Source organism: Acomys minous (genome assembly GCF_964271855.1).
Source record: "Acomys minous genome assembly, chromosome: 7".
NCBI classification, from domain to species: domain Eukaryota; kingdom Metazoa; phylum Chordata; class Mammalia; order Rodentia; family Muridae; genus Acomys; species Acomys minous.
The window spans coordinates 109,488,535-109,507,361 of record NC_140488.1 but is presented as its reverse complement, the minus strand read 5'-3'; the positions used below and the strand labels follow the sequence as shown (position 1 = coordinate 109,507,361).

Below are 18,827 nucleotides of genomic sequence, written 5' to 3'. Positions count from 1 at the left end.
GTTTAAATGCTATGACAAAGTCTTTCCAAGTATGAGTTGGTTTGCATTGCAAACTTTAACATGTGAGGATGTCATAATTCACCAAAGGTAAGAGCATGGCTTTGTCATTCAGGAACCTGGACTCTGATCCCCCAGTAACCTTGACATTTTCAGTGAGCTTAATCTACAGGCATGAAAGTAACACGTGTACTTTTTGTGCCCAGTGCATGGGCATGTGCCCAACATTCTGCATGGAAAATCAGAAAATGTAGGCTCATTTGTGAGTTTAGGAAGACAAGAAAATTGTCATAATTAAATATTCCTACTCTGTGTGCCAATGAAAAGTGAATCCATGTGCTTTCACAATAAACTGAATAAAGAACAAAATTCTTCTTTCATATAAACTCATTACGATATAAACTTAATTTTAAATGACAAAACATAAACTAGTTGATTTCCTAAGAATAATTATATTGTGGTTTCCCTCAACTTTGGTTCTGAGATCTCTCTGGAGAATGGCTCTAGACTTAACCCCACTGTAATGGTCTCCAGTGAAGATGGACGTGGTTGTTTACAGTGAGCCATTCATAGCATACTTCCTGATCCTAGTGAACAACATGTGTTGTTCTCTGACCTGTGTCTTACCTCTAGCAAGAAAGCCACTCTCTGAGAGAGCATTGACCTAAAAATACATTGGGGTCAGGTGTGTGGCCTGGGGAGGCACAGAGGAGGCAAAATGAGTACATGGTGCATCGCTTACAGACTCTACATAGAAGAGAGCATGACACCCACCATGACAATGGGGAGGGAGTCATCCAAAGCAGATTTGTTTTGTCAGCAATGGGGGTGGGGGAGTGAGGGAGACAGGAACCTAAGGATCACTGCCTTCGTTGAGCTCTAGGACATGGTCACCAAAGCAGCTTTTTCTATGGACAGTGTGATGGAGTGCTTTAAGGAGACTAGACTCACCTTAAATTCTGTGGAGTCCCACCGTGGCTGAGCTGATCCCTGAAGCATATCTGCACAGTATCTTGTAGGGTTATGCGGGCCAGGAGAGCCACTCAGCATCTACATCTAGCTGGCCTCATGGGGAAGCATTTAAGCAACAGCTGTGTCAGGCAGATACCTGGGCCAACCACCATGAAGAATGGAATGGTATAGAAGGCTGGAAACAGTTTTGGGATTGTGAGGTCTGAAGCCTACTAGCATAACTCCTGATTATTCCCTAGTACTCAAGTGCATTTCTTTTTAACCTGGAAGGGTTTTTGTGTTGTTTGCTTGCTTGCTTGCTTGCTTGCTTGCTTGCTTGCTTGCTTGCTTGTTTTTCCAGCTGTTTTGCTGCAGGGTAGTCAGGAATATCCAAACAGATGTGTCTCCACCCTCTCTACCGCTACACTAAAAAAAAAGGTCCTAATCATAACACACTATTATAGCATGTAAAAATATCCCCAACACAAAACACGAACCGTGTCTTAGTGCATAAATACGATAAATTGGATGTAGTTATAGCATAAGGATCGCAGTGATGCTCCAAGAAAATACTCTTGGGTATCCTTTACCTTATTCTTCACTCTTCACTGAACGCCATGAGACCAATTCTTTGGCTTGTATGGCAATGTTGTAAAAATCATGTTGGGAGCAGGGGTGAGAAGATAGAGACCAGAATCATGGACTTGACTATGCTCTACCAAGGAGGAAACAGAATAATAGGAATTGTCTATTCTTTGAAAATAGCACATCCTGTGGCTTCCCCTGGCTTTAACAGACAGCCTCACGTTGGTTTAAAACAGATTTTATACCTATATTCAAGGATGAAAGAATGGAAAGAAAACATACTTTGCTCCACAATTAGCTCAGTTTCTTTATCAGTCTTCTCCAAATGCTGGATAAATGACTTCCAGCATTTCTCACTGGCAAGAAGATGGTTACATTTCTAGAAGGAAGCCAGAAAGTGTAGTCTTTTTGTCTTGGAAGCGGTGTCACTAATTAAAAATAAAGGATTTATTTAGCACTGGAAATGAAGCCCACTGCCTGTTGATATACTTCACAATTGAGCTAAACTGCCAGCCCCTTAAGACTCCATTATTAAACCGAAGTCTTTGTTTTACTGATCTTTCAGCTTTAAAAAAACGTCCACTGATGGTGGGGAGCCGGAGCGGGAGTGGGGGTGGGGGACACACCTGTTACTGCTGCACACTGAAGACTGAGGCAAGAGGATTGTTAGTGCAAAACAAGCAGCTGGGTCACATATCAAGACCCTGCTCCCTCCCCACCCCCAATCCTCATTGACCTGATCTAGGCTGAAAAGTTCCGGTGAAAATGAGGAAGGAGAACTATATTTTCCTCTGTGGCATACTAGAAACAAGAGGTCTCCTTCAAACAACTGGTGAATGATAGAATCCAAGACTACCAGATACTAAAGAGCCCCCCTGCAGCGCGTGCGCACAAGCACACACACACACACACACACACACACACACACACACACACACAAACACACAAACGCACACAGTCTAGTGATATAGACCTGAGCCTGATAAAGCACACCATACGTGCTTCACTACGTTGGTGTTAGGTATCCTATGTGGAGAGAAAAGGCTTCTTTGTACTCACAGGGCAGATTAGGTTTGTTTTCGTTTTATTTTCATATTGGTACTTGGAATTGAACCTAAGGCCTAGCAAGTGCTAGATGCATGCTTTGCCACTGAGCCATTCATCCACCATCCCATGGAAGATTTTAGACGATTCCATTGCTTTGTTTTGTCCTCTAAAACTCTTTGGTTTTTCTCTGACTATTCACAGATGTGAGCACGTTTTATCTAGCTCAGGAATCCTGTGTTGGTGACATTGGTACACAGAGTGGGTGACAGTGCAAAGGCTGATGCATAACTGGCAGAGCTGTGCTCCACTGGAAGTGCATCCCTGCCCAAGGCCCCAGCAGCAGGGCTCTGGACTTGAGGGATAGAACCTTTCTGAATATAGCTACCAGGACTGGCTCTATGTGGGCTACCAACTTTGGAAACAAAACAAGCTTCATCAACATGACACAAAATGATAATCAGGCCCGGTTGCTAAAGACTGGTGAAGTATTTTGTGATTGGCTAAAATGTGTCTCTAGAAATGTTCAATGATCTGAGACTTGCTGTTCTAAGATAGGAATCCAGCCACAAATCCTCATATCACTGACAGAAATTCCACCTTTTTCCGTCTTTTCTTTTTTAATTCCTCTCTTATACAATACATTCTGACCACAGCCTTCCCTCCCTCCACTCCTCCAAGCCCTCCTTCCCTCCCTTTCCTCTCCCCTATACCCACTGCTCCTCCATGCTCCTTCAGAAAAGATAGCCACCCCAGGGACATCAGCCAAACCAGGCATAGCAAGATACAACAAAACTAGACACAAACCCTCATATCATACTTGGCAATCTAGTAGGAGGAAAAGGATCCCAAGAGCAGGCAAAAGAGTCTGAGACACTCCAACTACCACTGTGAGGAGGCCCATAAGGACACCAAGCTACACAACCATAACATATATGCAAAGGACCTAGCTCAGATGCATACAGGCTCCGTGATTGTAGCTTCTGCCTCTGTGAGCCCCCTGTGAACCCTGCTTACTTGATTCTGTGGGTCATGTCCTGGTATCCTTGAACCCTCTGGCTCCTACAACCCTTTCTTCCCCTCTTTAGAAGGGTTCTCTTCGGGCCACCTAATGTTTGGCTGTGAGTCTCTGCATCTGTTCCCATCAACTGCCCGGAGAAGGCCTCTCTGATGACTGTTGCCTTAGGTACTGATCTATGAGTACAGCGGAATACATCACAAATCATTTCATTGACTCTTTTGTCAGTCACGTTTGGTTCTCCCCTAGGTCTCTAAGCCATTTAGCTTTCAGTATATATAACCTCTCTCTCTCTCTCTCTCTCTCTCTCTCTCTCTCTCTCTCTCTCTCTCTCTCTCTCTCTCTCATTTCACAAATGAGTACCATATTTACATTGTTTCCCCTAACTCTCCTTCCTCCAACTCCTCTTCATGTCCCTCTAACTCCTCCTCAAACTCATGATCTCTTACTCTTTAATTTATGATAGATAGATAGATAGATGATAGATAGATAGATGATAGATAGATAGATAGATAGATAGATAGATAGATAGATAGATGATATAAACAGTCACTATTTTCTAAACATCAATGTAAGGTGCTAGGCAATGCAGCAGAATTGTTACTCCATGTCTGGAGGTAGCCTGGGCTGTCTCAGGGAATGGCTGTCTTGCTGCTGGGCAAGAAACAGAAATGTGTGCCAGTCCAGGTGCTGTTTGCTTCCAGATGGGAACAGAGCAACCCCCAAGATCAAAGGTTCCATTTCTCTCAGGAGTGATTAGAGCACTCAGGGCAAGGCCCATGCATGTGCTAGGCAAGGCTCTCCGTCTCACCAGGGAAGTTGGAAATCAGTTTTCCAATGTGTGTTACAATTAGCTCTTTTAAAATGAGATTGCTGGTGCTAGAAGGCAATGGAAACTTGGGCATTCCAAAAGTCTGTGATGATACTGCAGTGTTACAGCCCTTTGGTTAAGTCACTGTATTAACAACAGGGGTGCTGGTGAAAGCTAGAATCCAACAGGAAGGCACGTAGGCAGGTAGATCCAGTGAGACACAGTTCCGGTAGGACACAGATCTGGTGAGCACCAAGCTCAAGGCAATGGGGTAGGCTTCAGGGGCTGCCTGACCATGACACGGCAGTGGGAGGCTGCCTAATTAGCAGCCAGGGAGGGGAGTGGTCCCAAACCTTTCTGCAGCCTTCAGGAGGAGGGAAAGAGGAACGTCTCAGGACGTTATGGTACAAGAATGGAGTGAGAGAGCAAGTGTCTCTTTCATGAATCAGGGACATTATAAACCTTGGTCAGTGGGAGGGATTTTGAGGGTGAAGGTGTTTGATTCACTGAGGTTAGGAGTTCCGTACATGCAGTAACACAGTCCTATATCATAGGGTGGGTGTTTCCAGGAGCCCCTGGGTGGTTAAGGAACAGATTTCTTATCTGGAAAGGGTTAGGCTTGTAATCTCCACGAGGGCTATGTGATGCTCCTTAGAGGTCTTGGAGTTTCCCAGATCAGGCAGCTATACCAAGCTCAGAGGCTGTCCCAGAATGTCAGACTTTGACCTTAATCTCCCACAGAGTGTCTGTATCATGCCTGATATGGTATCTTATTTTGCTGATACAGTATGTCAGCTGGGCCTATGGCATCTTCAGCGCCTTACTAACATCCTTCAGTTTCCTTGACTCTTGAGTCAGACATGATCAGTTCATGCTCTCCAGTCTCCCACGGTGCACAGGTGATCCATATCATTGAAGCTGGGGATAATGTATAAAACATAGTGCCCCGCTTGTCCTTATAGGTTACACCTTGTCCTTGATCTTTCCTATTTCCTCTATAACTTTTCTTTCTAACTGCTTAGGCCCGGTTATCTAGAGGGACCTCAGAGCTCTCACCATATGCAGAGACAATCAAGTGACAATGTGGAATAGCAAGGATGGTACTGAGGGTTGCTGTGATACATATAGTTATTCAATGACACAGAATGACAAAAATGTTGGCATCTTAACACCTGGGCTTCCTTACTGCTAATGCAGGGAAACAGAATAGCTGTATGGTTCTGAAATGCTTTGGCATGAAAATGACAAATATATCTACACATATTGGCACATGCCTTTAACCACAGTAATTGGGAGGCTGAGGCAAGTGACATGCAACTTTGAGGCCTGCCTGAACTGCATAGTGAGTTCTAAGCCAGCCTGTGCTACATAGCGTTTGACTATCTCAGAGTAAGGGGGAGGAGCGCCTGCATGGTGGCACATGCTTTTAATTCCAGCACTTGAAAAGCAGAGGCAGGAGGAGCTCTGTGAATTCGAGGTCAGCATGCTCTGTCTACATAAGTTTGGGCCAGTCAAGGCTACATAGTGGAACCCTGTCAAAAAAAAAAAACACCAAAAAAATAAATAAAAAGTTTGTTGGGGGTTAGAAAGATGGCTCAGTGGGTAAGACCACTTGCTGAGTAAACATAAGAAACCAGGTTCAAAACCTATAAACCCACAAAAATGCTCAAGAATGGCTTCTCATAGGCTTGTAGCCCTAGAACTGCGGAAGCATAGAAAAACAATCACTGGGCTTGGAAGCCAGGCAACCTAGTTTGAAGTTCAGTAGTAGGTCTTGTCTCAAGGGAGGAAGAACAGAGCGTGACAGCACAGGACACTGAGAGCCTCCTTTGACCTCTTTGTGTACATGGGCCTGGACACCAGCATCTACACATAAGCATACACCTCACACATACCATGAATATACACAGAAGACCACTCCCCTCAAAGCAAGTGACATTACTTCTCATATCTCTGAGCATATTGTTTCATTTGCCTATAAAGAGTGCTTTGGAACATAGGGGAACATGGATATTCAGTGAAGAGTAAATGTCTCCGACACAGTCCTATTCCTCCCAGTATTCCTTGACGTATCCTTTTTCTGTAGCTGTGGAGACATAGAAAAAGAATTGTTATTGCTGGTCTGTCTTCATGCCTTCTGTTGAACAGGTGTACACATTTCTTAGGCACAGTAAGTGTTCGGAAATGGTTCAGAAGAGATTCCACTTATGGCCTGTGGCCATTGGCTAAAGAGAAGGTCTAAATGAAGAGATGATGATGTTTGTATCCCTTAGGGGTAAGCTTCCACTGGGATCTGTAAGTCATTTCCTCGCTGTAAAGCAGAAACAACTAGTCTAGAATTATTATAGCCTCCAGACTGAAGTTAATCTGCTTAACACCACATTTTCCATTTAAATCTTCTTGAATGATGGTCAGTCTTTAAATTCCTTTAGTCAGAGAAAAAAAGACCCCCAGTAAATTATTTGAAAAAGAATATTAGGTACTATTTCCAGAACACCCTATCTTAAACATTCCACATATAAACTGCCTTCTGCCAGTCCCTAGGAGAGTACACTAAGTCCCAGCTCGTGTTTTTTGATCTCTGGATGATGCATTGATGTTTTTACTGCAGAGCCATCCTTTCTTTTTCTTGGTCCAGAAAGCAAAGAAGGAAAAGAAATTACATGGCCTTCCTCTCCATCACACACTTAACATAGTGGTGGCAGTAAACATTGTCCCAACTTGGAAAGAAAAAGGACACAACAGTCATCAGATACAACATTTCCCGAATCCTACCCTGTAGATAAGTGGAGGCACTTTTATTGTTTTTTGTTTTGTTTTGTTTTTTGTTAATTTATTCAGATTATATTTCAATTGTTACCCTTACTTGTATCCTCCCATTCCTCCCTCCCTCCCTCTTTCACCCTACTCCCCTCCCCTATGTCCTGTGACAGAAAGGGACCTCCTCCCCCATTATATGGTCACAGCCTATCAAGTCTCATCCTGGTAGCCTGCTTATCCTTTGTCTGAGTGCCACCAGGCCTCCCCACCAAGGGGAAGTGGTCAAATATGGGGCACCAGAGTTCATGTCTGAGTCAGTCCTCACTCTCCACACAACTGTGGAGAATGTCCTGTCGATTGGCTAGATCTGAGTAGGGGTTCAATGTTTACTGCATGTATTGTCCTTGGTTGGTACAGTAGTTTGAGCAGACCCCCCTGGGCCCAAATCCACCCATCATGATGTTCTTCTTGTAGGTTTCTAGGACCCTCTGGGTCCTTCTGTTTCCCCTTTCTCTCATAGTTCTCTCACCTAGAGTCCCAATAGGAGGTCCCCACATCTATCACAATCTCCTGGTAAGTGAAGACTTTCATGGGACATCGCTTTCAGGCTAGTGTTCACTCCTTGGAATATACCCAGAAGATGCTCCACCACACAACAAGGAAATATGCTCAACTATGTTCATAGCGGCCTTATTCATAATAGCCAGAACGTGGAAACAACCTAAATGTCCCTCAGTCGAAAAATGGATAAAGAAACTGTGGTACATTTACACTACGGAATACTACTCAGCTATTAAAAACAAGGAAATCCTGAAATTTGTGGGCAAATGAATGGAACTAGAAATGATCATACTGAGTGAGTTAACCCAGACCCAGAAAGACTCACATGGTATATACTCACTTATAAGAGGCCCTTTTTTTTTTTTTTTTTTTTTTTTTGGTAAGTGAAGAAAATTCTGAATCAGGCCTTAACATCAGGGAAAATCCTTTTAAGCATGTATCCTTATGGTTTTTCCATCCGTCTTTAGGCAGTTGTTCCTTTTTTATTTTGTGCTTTATCATAGATTGGTTATTGAAGGACATATATGTATTCCTCTTTCCGTCAGTAACCTTTTTCTCCTGAACTTTGACAACTGGATAATCAAAGATAATGTATAAATGACAAAATTACACAATTTCAAGATGCTTATTAAATCTTAAATAGTCAAATAGTTCTTTTACTATTTTGCCCAAATTCGTGACTACTCTAGTGGTATACAACTCTTAAGTAGCTAGTAGAGGGGCTGGAGAAATGGCCCAGCAGTTGCTAGTATTTGATGCTTCTGCAGAGGACCTGGGTTTGACCCCAGTATCCATATGGCAGCTTATAGCTGTCTGTGACTCCAGTTCCAGGAGATCAGGCACTCTCTTCTGATCTCCATAGGCACAAGAAATGTACACAGTGCACACACATACATATGAGAAAAACTCTCATGCACATAAAATAAAAATAATAGTAATGAAACATATTACTAAATAAATGAATAAATAAAATCTCTTGTATCATTGTAATGGAAGATTGTTCATTCAAAAAGAAAGGAAATCATAACACACGCTAAAGTGTGGATGATGCTGAAAAACATGTTAAGTGGCAGAAGTCAAATGCCAGAGTTCTAACATTGTTCAGTTCTACTTGTATTCAGAATAGACAAACACAAAGACATCAAAGTACAGTAGTTTTATTAGGCTAAATTTGTGTGTGCATGCATACACACACACAAACACACACATGGCACACACACATGACTGCTGGTACCTACAAATGCTAGAAATGTCAGATTACCAGGAGCTGGAGTTTTTTTTTTTTTTTAGGTGCCTGATGTCAATGCTGGGAATCAAACTGGTCAGGCCTTCTGAGAGACCAGTATATGTTCTTAATCATTGAACCATTTCTCAAGCACCATATATTGGGGCTTGAGGGGTGGGCATTAGACAAAGGGGAAATAAGAAGTGGCTGCTCATTGATATAGTATTTTCTTTGGGGATGATGAAAGTATATTGGTTTTATAATTTTTAGCATAACTACTACATTGCACATGTCAAGTATATGAGCATATTAAGGCTGTTGATATAGTTTGGTCCATATTATACACATCCAATCCCAGGTCTGGTGAAGTGAAGGGATGGAGATCCATGGGACTTGATGGCCAGTCACTCCAGACTAGTTGTAGTGCTCCAAGCAAATGACAGACCCTGTCTTAAAAAAAAAAGATGGAAGTTCCTGAGGATGGCCATCTTAGCTTGACCTCTGACCTCTACACACAAATGCATATACTTACACACACATTTACACCAGAACACATGAGCATGAACTCACATGTATTCAAAAATGTACTAAAATACAATATTACTGTATTGAATGGCCATGTTCATGGTCATTTTAGAGAGATATAGTTGGTAGATTTGGTACATTTTACAGCTTTTGTTTTTCTCTCTCTTTCTCTTTTCATATATAATTAGTATATATAAGCTCTCTCATCATAAATATAGATACAATATGTATAGCATCCCTTTTTGTATATACACAATGGAGAGGGAATCCAAAAAAGGATGAAGAAGGCCATAATCATATTTATATTTTCCTTGAGTAGTTTTATACAGATAAGTTTTACGGATACCTACACTCTTATTTTGAACTTTTCAGTATTTTGGAGGGATGCTTTATTGAAGTGCAATTTGAATAACTGTATCAGAAGCCCTTGAAATACACAGTTTTAAAATATCACTTTCGGCATATATTTATACCTTGTCCATACTTTATACTTCACTCCTCAAATTTTACATACACCTCTTTGTGATCTTTTTACCCTTTTTCATCCCATTCCCTTAGCAATCACTAAAATGGTTTCTTTATTTTATTTTATTTTTTGGTAAAAATAGCCTTATTCTCCTTCAAACATAAACCATTACTCTTGCAAAAAGGGGGGTGGCAGGGTGATCCTTGGCTCACTTAAAATGGGGATGGGCTAAAAAGGCCCACCCTACTGCTTGCTTAGCTGACATAAGATTACCTCCCTCACACTGTCTATAAATATCTCCTTATATTAAAAACAATTTTTTAAGTCTCATTTCACTCTGCCCCCAGCTGGGAAGCCATTATCTTCAATTTATGATATCACAGATCACAGAAAAGGGGTGTGGGGGAGAGGCAGACATGGGGGGACAACTGGAAAACAGAAAAGGTACAAGACAATGAGTAACGTCCCCAACACAGACATGCTCCCATTTTCAGATGAGCAAGAAGGGGCCCTTGTAGAAGTGGAAGACCAGTGCTGTACTGGTGGGTGTGCGCTCCTGGCCCCAGTCCCGGATGCTCAGAGATGATGTGTCCTGTTAAATGTTCCCTGTGAGGTCATCATATTGGAGATCTAACCTCAAACTCAGCTCAATAACAAGTTAGTTTTGAGTTCCCCTCTAACAGGACCCAGCCCCCATCACCCATGCTTCTGAAGTCAGGCTTTTCTCTTTTTAAAATCATGACCCCCCAAAGAGAGCCCATGGAAGGCCCATGGAGAGCCAAAGGGTCCTTCCTGGGAAGGGGGTGTTCTGGAAAAAAAAACAGACAAACAAAAAACAGCAATGGGGCGCCATCAGTACCTGACCAGGCGGTCGGTGCGGTGTTGGGCTCCACGTTCACTGGTGGAGACTTCAAAGACATAAAAGATATAGGCTGTGCACAGCAGCAGTTCCTCAGTGTCCCTGTTGGTCACCACCTGGAAGATGGTGAAGTTCTCAAGGACACTGTTCATCCTGTAGTGCTTGGGCAGCTGCTGCAGCTTGTGCAGGAAGTTAACCAAGTACTCCCACGTAGATCGTTGGAGGCGGCGCAGGAAGCGCCCTCCTCCAGCTGCACTGGCTCCGTCTCCATCTTCTCCACCACTTGCTTGCCAAAGGAGCGGACCTGGGAGGAGCAGGTAAGTGTCATGAATCCCGGCTCTCATAGTAGGTGCTCACTCCATAGAAACCACTGCTGCCTCCACTGCTCCCTGCCTCCTTGCCACTTGGGCCCCAGCTCAGGTCTGGCCAGAACTTGACCAGGAAGAAGGCATGGGGTGGCTCTCAGTCGTACAGCTCCTGGAGGCTTCCCTTTTTCCTCAGGAAATTTGTCGTAGATTTGCCGCACATCCACATTCTCCAGGGGTGGTGCTCCAGGCCTGGGACACTGTTGACTGATGTGGACATACAGGTGCCTCTGGAAGGAGTCAACTGCACCAGGCGACTCCTCAAAGCTGAGAACGCTATGCGCTGCAGGCGCGCAGTGCCCACAGGCTGGGGGAGATGGGGCGGGAGGGGGCAGGGGTTAGAGGGCTGGGGGGCGGCTCATAACCTGGTAAGTCAGTGAATGGGGGAGTCAGTGACACAGAGAATGGTGTCTATGAGAATGGCTTCATGTCTAGAACATTCCACAGTGGTCCAGAGTTCCCTAACTAGAATTGGAAAAGCTTAGTGACCTGAGGTCCAGAGGGACCCAGCTTGGCCTGCAGGGAAGGTGCAGAGGTGAGCTGTGCCGAGGACATGGTGGCCGTCATCTGCAACGATGTCCCTGGAGACTTGATCCTTCAGCTTGGACTGAATTTCTCTCAATTTCCTTCAAGCCAAAACTTGCTTGCGAGTTCTCATCCTCCCTGCCCTCAGCTTGATGTACTGGGCAATGAATTCATCCCAGCCATACATCTTGCCTTCATCTGACAGGATGATCTTGCGCCGGCCACATGGAGGGTAGATGGCCAGTGCCTCTCGAAAACTCTGCTTGATGTTGGGGTTCCACACACCCTCTGCATCAAGGCCCCCTTCACCTCCAATACCCTCACTGCCTCTGGTGCCCTCTTCTCTGCGTTCCTCACTGCCTGTCCAATCCCAACCATCATGTAGGGGAGCCCCAGTCCGGTGATTCCCCCATCTGGGTCTCCAGCCCTTGGCAGGGGAGCCGTGGGCTGGTAGGGCAAGCCTAAAATGGTTTCTTACTGTAGATTAATTTGAATAATCTAGAATACATGTAAATGGGATCAGGCAGTATGTGACCCATTCAGTACAACTTCATTCATTCAAACTAATTACTATGAGTAGAGTGACTGGATCACATGGTTACCACATATGTGCTAACTTTTTAGAAAACTGTCTAGCTCTTTTAGCTATACCATTCGACATTGTTCCTAGCAGTTTATGAGGATGTGAGTCACATTTTCTTCAACAGTTAGTATGCCTGATCACTAATTTACATTTGAGTCATTGTAAGTAGGAAGATTGTAGGTGTGCAGTGTTGTCTCATTATGCTTTTCATTGGAATTGTTCTAACAGTGTTGTAGATTGTTTCTGTGTCCATTTGCTCCATTTGCTTTGTTTTTTGTTTGTTTGTTTGTTTGTTTTTGAGACAGGGTTTTTCTGTGTAGCCTTGGCTGCCCTGGACTCACTTTGTAGATCAGGCTGGCCTTGAACTCATTGAATTCACAGTGATCCACTTGCCTCTGCCTCCTGAGTGCTGGGATTAAAGGCATGCACCACCATGCCTGGCTTGTTTGCTTTGGTAGAGTGTCTGTTCAGATTTCAGGAGGAAAGGCTGTCTATTTTCTTATGGTTGGTTTTGACAGTCATATGGGATGGATACATGGTTTTAAAAGCCTCCTTCCAATCTATGCTTTACTTTCTAGTTCTCCTAGAAAGTACTGTAGATTACTTTGGGTTCCCTTCTAAGAGGACCCAGCCCCCATTGCTCATGCTTCTGAAGTCAGGCTTTTCTCTTTTTAAAATCATGGCCCCCAAAGAAAGCCCATGGAAGGCCTGTGGAGAGCCAAAGGGTCCTTCCTGGGAAGGGGGTGTTCTGAAAAAACAGATAAACAAACAAAAAAACAGCAATGAGGCTGCTTTGAGGAATATCTTTTGAGGAATAACAATTTCCATATTGATGAAGTCCCTTTACCATTTTTTTCTTTTATGGGTTGCATTTTTGTGCCATATCTACAATCCTTTCCTAGCCCAGACCTAGAAAGAATTTGTTCCTCTTTTATTCTAGACATGGATCGAGGTTTTCTTTATTATTGTCATGAATCTGCTTAATTATTTTAGTATCATTTGATGAAAACACTATCCTTCATTTACTGCATTTTTATCAGAAGTCAATTGACCATATTTCTGAATTTTCTATTAAATTTCACTCGTCTACTTTATTTCAACACCATACTACCTTCATGAATGTAGTTTTAAGAAATCTTGATGTCACCGACTTTTATTCATTTAAGTTTGTTTTTATTTTCCAAGAATTTTTTGTGCCATGAACATTGCATTTTTGTGTTCAATTCAGCAATGCTCTGTTAATTTCCAGCAAAAAAAAAAAAAGTTATATCGGATTCTGTTCAATGTCTAGAAATTTTAGTCTTCTGACCAATGAACTGTAATTTTAGCAACATTTTACTGTTTTTACATTTCTTGATACTTTTCTGTTGTAGAAGGAGGTACTATTTTAAATGTACATTTCCAATCACAAGTACAGTATAGAGAACTTAGTAGTTCTAAACACATTTTCATAGATTCTCCTGTTTTTTTTAATAGAAATAGTCATGCTGTCTTTAAATAGTCATTTTTAATTCCTCTTCTCACTCTGAAAACATTTAGTTTGCTTTTATTACCTGATTTTGTTGACTAAAACTCTAGTACAATCTTACAGAAAAGCTACAAGAGTGCACCACAAGGAATGCATCCTAGTTTGCTTTTGGTTGCTGTGATAAAACACCACCACCAAAAGTAGCTTGTGGAGGCAAGGGCTTATTTCATCATATAGCTTACTATCCATCATGAAGTGAAGTCAGGGAAAGAACTCAAGGCAGGAATCTGAGGACAGAAACAAAGGCAGAGACCATGGAGGAGTGCTGCTTACTGGCTTTCTCATCATGGCTTGCTCAGTTTGCTGCTTTCTTATGCCTCCTAGGATCGCCTGCCCAGGGCAGCATTGCCCAACCTAAGCTGTGCCCTCCTGCATTAATGATTAACCAAGAGAATGACCCACAGGCATGCTTACAGACCAAGCTAATGGAGGCACTCTTTTAATATAGTTCTCTCTTCCCGGGTGACTCTGGTTTGTGTTTACAAAAACCTAACCACTACAAAGGACAATGGTTTTGTCTTCAAGTATGGTATTAATATTTGGCCTTTTAATAAATCTCTTACATTTGCTGGATTGAAGTTTCCTTCTAGGATTAACTTGCTGAACTCTCTTATGAGAAATAAAATAGTTAGGATCTGCTGATAGCATAGAATTATTTATTGGTCTGTTAATGTGAAGAATTATCTTGATTAAGTAATGAATGATAAATGTATTTCTATTCCTAAGATAAACTCCAATTGGTCATGATGATTCACTGTTATATTAGATAATTTTATTTATTTTCCAAATATGCAAGGAATTTTATGTATAATTTATGAGATAAATTGGTCATAGTTTTCTCTTTAGTAATGTCTTTTGCTATCAAAATTATTCTGGCCTCTTAGAATGGACAGAGATATACCTTTCCCCCCTTCAATTTTCCCTGAGAGCTCATGAGAATACAAACTCTTCCTTAAATAATAGGTATAATGCATAAATAAAGTAAACTGGGTGTGGATTTTTCTTCATGGAAAGGCCTTTAGCATTTAGAGCCATCTGTGTGGTTCCATTTAACTGCACGACAATGCAGAAATATATTGGAATATATAGATTGATTAATTCTCTGAGTCAACAGGTAAGAGTACCTATTATGCAAACATGAATACCAAAAGGCCACTGTTTTTATCATGCAACTCTGAAAATATTATCTCATTGCTGGAGCTATGGCTCTGGTCGCTGTTCAGTGGAAACTCAATTTTCTACTCCTATGGCTTCTGCTTGACATTTGTGGAGGATGTTATCCAAGTTTGCCTTTGGCAGGGAAAAGATCCTAAAGCAGATCCAAGATGAAAATGGTTCCTTCATCTTATGGAAACACAAATACCCTGATTCTTCCTGTCGCCTCCTATAAATATTCCAGTGTCTGCAGCAGCTTCTTTTGGCTGCAGAACTGTTTGAATGTTTCATTTCCACCAGTATTGGCACTATAAAAAGCCCAGAGATGTTTAAATTTTGTTAATATTTTATGCTATTAATATTAATGTGTTGCTCATGCCAGATGACTTTATTTATGGCTGAGATTTTATTGGAAAATGTCTTCTTCAGGTATATATGCAGCAAAAGGGATCCACTGTCTCAATTAGGCTTCTAGTGCTGTGATAAACACCATGACAAAAAGCAACTTGGGGAGGCATGCATTTATTTCACTTTGAAATTACTAGCTCACAGCCATCAGTGAGGGAAGTCAGGGTAGGAACTCAAGGCAAGAATCAGGAGGCAGAAATGGATGCAGAGGCCATGGAGGAGTGCTACTTACTGGCTTACTCTCCCTGACTTTCTAGTTTGCTTCCTTACACACGCCATGAGCATCTGCTCAGAGGTAGCACCACCCACAATGAGCTGGCCCCTCTTAATTCTTTCAATCACGAATCAAGAAAATGCCTCCATAAGATTGGCTTGTGTCCAAATGTGTGAGGCATTTTCTCAGTGGATGTTACCTCATCCCAAGTGAATAACTTGTGTCAGGTTCACAAAAAGCTAACCATCACACTCTGTTTAGTTGCTTATTGAAGATTTTTTCCTATATAAAATCTTGCATAAATGTAAAAACCACTCTGAGTTCTCAACGTTTGGCATCCATTTTTGCTTTCAAGATGGCTGCCTATCACCCATCATGCTCCAGCCAAGAATAAAGGGAAGCTCTCAGGAAAGAACATGAACTTCCTTTGTAGAGTAATACGTAGGAAGTAGGATACTTTTTCCTTACCTGCAGTGAGCCAAAGTTAGTCTTATGAGCACATCACTTTTCAAAGAAGGATGAAATATAAGTTGAGAGACATAGTCCCTGGATAAAACAAGGGAGATATGTTACTAAAGAGAGGGAGACTGGATATTAGTGAAACAGGAGCAGGGTTTCAAGAGAGTACCATGTTGACAAGAAAGCAGAGGGTTTTTGGTATAAGGAAAAAAGAGAAGCTGTGGTGGGAGGGGGCATAGGGCTGGTATGTAAGCTCTATGAGGATAACTAGAATGCTGCTATAAGAGTTAAAGGCATAACCATATGTCATTTCTTGGTTTGGGACTTATTTCTTTGTCCAAGTAGTTTTCTTACTGTATAGAAGAAATAAGGAAAAATCAGATGGGTGCCACCTTTCTGAAAACCATTAGTTCTAGGGGCTACAAAGATTGCCCCAAATTAAGAGTACATGCTGCTCTTCTAGCGGACCCAGGTTATTTCTCAGTACCTGCATGGAGGCTTACAATCCTCTGGAACTTCTGGACAGTGACCTTGGAGGCCAGAAGGTGTCAGACAAAACACTTGGGTATACACATAAGTAAAATAAATTACTTTTTAAAAGTCTTGATCTTCCACAGTTTGGAAAGGATAAAATTTATGTTCTCATGTTGCCATATATTTTTATAATAAGTTTTCTAAAGAGAACTGAGACACATCTGGAAGAGGCACAGGACTATGATCAAATACATCACAGCACTCACTTAAAATAGTTCTCAGAAAAATGAATCTACTGTTCACTTTCCAAATACAAGTAAGGCTCAGGCAAAGACATCACCGTTATATACTATACACTGCCACAAACTAGATTTGGCTGGGGTCGCTGCAATGATATTTGTATTTTCTTTTTTTTTTCCTTTTTTATTAACTTATTCATGTTACATCTCAATGGTTATCCCATCCCTTGTATCCTCCCATTCTTCCCTCCCTCCCATTTTCCCCTTCTTCCCCTCCCCTATGACTGTTCCTGAGGGGGATTACCTCCCCCTGTATACGCTCACAGGGTATCAAGTCTCTTCTTAGTAACCTGCTGTCCTTCCTCTGAGTGCCACTAGGTCTCCCTCTCCAGGGGACATGGTCAAATGTGAGGCACCAGAGTACGTGAGAAAGTCATATCCCACTCTCCACTCTACTGTGGAGAATGTTCTGACCATTGGCTAGATCTGGGTAGGGGTTTAAAGTTTTACGGCCTGTATTGTCCTTGGCTGGTGCCTTAGTTTGAGCAGGACCCCTGGGCCCAAATCTGCCTATCATAATGTTCTACTTGTAGGTTTCTAGGACCCTCTGGATCCTTCTACTTTGCCATTCTCCCATGCTTCTCTCATCTAGTGTCCCAATAGAATGTCCTCCTCTCTGTGTCAGTTTCCTGGTGAGTGAAGTGTATTTTCCCTTTCTTTCCCTCAATCTTTGTATGATTCCCAAGCCACATCATATTTGATTGATGCTCTTGGTTAGGATCTTGAGAGACAACTAAGACAGCAAAGCCTAACTCAACAGATCCACAGAGAAATATTTATCACCACCTCTGTGAAGGTGCATGGCCTCTGCTTTTGTTTCTATTACTGTTCTGTTCATTCTCCTCTTTGTGTGTCAGCTCTAATCTCAGCATGCAGAGAAGTGGCTAAAACATTTGAGGTGCCCCACCTATATAGATCATCAGAGGAGAAAAGTACTTTTCCTTGGCTATATGATAGTTGGGGATTATATTGGGAACTACAATATGCAGCATATAGCAATCTTTATGACTGAAGGACTTATTATTCCGGATGCTGGGAGCATTTCCAGCACAATGACTGCAGATGTCGATGCTTTATGTAAATGCCCTTTGCTAAGATACTTGCCATGTCCAAGTTGCCATTCTCTTCTTGGAAGCAGTCAGTGACTAATAACCCTTTGCCTTGAGTGAATCAGTTCATGTCTTCTCATCAAAACACAGAACAACTGTGTAGCTCTACTCTCAGAGTTCTTTGTCAGGTTGGCCGGGGTCTTCTTCATTGAAACCACACCACAGGGGAATTTTACATCACCTTCTCTTGCTGCCTTTACTTTCATCCCACCAGTGTCCAAGTGCATTCCTTTGTGAACTCCTTGCATGCTCTTCATTCTCTCACCATTCACTTTTCAGGGAACCTTCTTTGGATGAGAAGTGAAGAATCCTTTCGCAGGTCTCCTCTCCCACGTCAGTGTCCTTCTGCAACAAATGCACAGCACTGAGTGGATTTCTGCTAGGGGGAGCAGTGTTGCCGTAATAGGATTTACCCTCTAAATTGGGTAATTTACTCAATGGCTCCTAAATCTGGTAGGGAAGACATTAGAACTCACCCAAACTGGGGCTCTGCCAGCAGTGAAATGTTTGCAAGGGAAGCCAGGTTGGCAATCAACAGTGTCTGAGGCATCAACTTCATGCCTCAAGGTTTCCCTTCTTCCTCCTCATTGTACCCACTGGCATGACTAATTCCATCAGACACTGTTTTATTCATGTAACTTATAAGAGCTGTATACACCTATTGCATATGTATTTTAGAAGGCATAAGCCTTCTAAAAGCCTTCAGTGGATACTCACAGATCACGTTATAGTTGATTTTAATCTTCCCATTGTATTTTCTATTTGTTACAACTCACACAGAAAAGTAAAATATGCTATTCATCACAAAATCTTGCTGCTCACTATTTGACCACAGAAGGAGCACAGGAATGGTACAAGTCAAGCTTTTTAGGAACACATTTTGACACCTTAGGAAGCTGTTTTCCA

General features: G+C 42.3%; 1 pseudogene across 1 annotated transcript; it reads right to left on the bottom strand.

Moving 5' to 3' along the window:
• Positions 1 to 10,307: 10,307 nt before the first annotated feature.
• Positions 10,308 to 18,480, bottom strand: LOC311601268 (transcriptional enhancer factor TEF-4-like; annotated as a pseudogene). Its single transcript has 4 exons — positions 18,398 to 18,480; positions 18,187 to 18,300; positions 10,803 to 12,153; positions 10,308 to 10,371 (listed from the first exon to the last, which is right to left on the bottom strand). The product of its transcript is annotated as a transcriptional enhancer factor TEF-4-like (transcript).
• Between the last annotated feature and the right edge of the window lie 347 nt (positions 18,481 to 18,827).